Raw genomic sequence first — 610 nt, forward strand, 5'->3', positions numbered from 1 at the left:
TCCGATATATATCAGGAAACACGGTAGTGGCTTGGTGTCAACTAATAACTTGGTGTTTAACTAATATAAATATAAATAAAATATATGTATTCTATCATAATCATATATCAATATGTCAAGCCATATATGTATGTCAAGTCATGCCGGGTCCGTTTTAATTACATAAAATCTTGTTGTTTTTTGTTTTAAAAATTTGTAAATGTATGATTTGTATGATTTTTGAAATTTGTATGATTTTCTAAAAAAATTGTGGATTTTCATAAAATACTATTTTTTCATTTTCTTGATTTTAAAAAATTGTAATTTGTGGTATCATTGCGTAGATGTTTTTATCTTAAAATAAATATTTTTACAAAAATATACAAATTTATACAATATAAAAATTTCTACAAAATTTCTATTTTTGTAGCTTTTTGTAGTTATTCATTAAAATTTTTTTCAGGGTTGCATGAAACTTGTATCATGTACGAAGAAACGAAGAAACAATATATATTTAAATTTTTATTGACAATTCGAATCGTAAAAAGCTTAAGAATTTCGTTTTCTTGTAGTATTATACGCGATGTTACAACCGTTCAGAAATATTTATCTCCAAGTGATAAAAATGTTA

This window comes from Wasmannia auropunctata, unplaced genomic scaffold, assembly GCF_000956235.1.
Source record: "Wasmannia auropunctata unplaced genomic scaffold, wasmannia.A_1.0 LD336101.1, whole genome shotgun sequence".
NCBI classification, from domain to species: Eukaryota; Metazoa; Arthropoda; class Insecta; order Hymenoptera; family Formicidae; genus Wasmannia; species Wasmannia auropunctata.